We start from the raw sequence: 526 nt of genomic DNA on the forward strand, positions 1-526 counted from the left end.
AGTAGGTTAGGCAAAGGACTTGAGACCACTTTTTCCCATTTTTTACTATGGTATATTGCATTTATTGCATTACACAATTGTGTATGTTTATTTCTTTGTGAATATGAAACATGACAGGACGTTGATATTTATTTTATGTGTACTAACTGTTTTGTACTTTATTTGCTCCAAAAACCCACCCCTATCATGAGTTGGGCCCTGACTTTTGAACCAAGCTACTCAGCATCAAGGAGTTTTTGAAGGTCCAGCAGTATGATACCACATAGTCATTATACAGTTCAGTAGGGGACTTCAGAACTAAGTACAGCAATTCAGTAATGTGCATGAAAACAACTTAGCACAAACATTTCTCAAAAGAATCTCCTTATCAACTACCAAACAGAATTCTGAGCTGGTTTCAGCTGAGTTGGCAAAATTAAAAGTTTGCGATAGCATCTACCATAAAACGATTAAGGTGAGCCATGGATACATGGATAAAGGTGATCCATAACTACTAGTAATGCTCAACTATGATGAATCATTGAAT

The sequence above is a fragment of the Triturus cristatus genome, chromosome 5_1 (genome assembly GCF_964204655.1).
Source record: "Triturus cristatus chromosome 5_1, aTriCri1.1, whole genome shotgun sequence".
Taxonomy (NCBI): domain Eukaryota; kingdom Metazoa; phylum Chordata; class Amphibia; order Caudata; family Salamandridae; genus Triturus; species Triturus cristatus.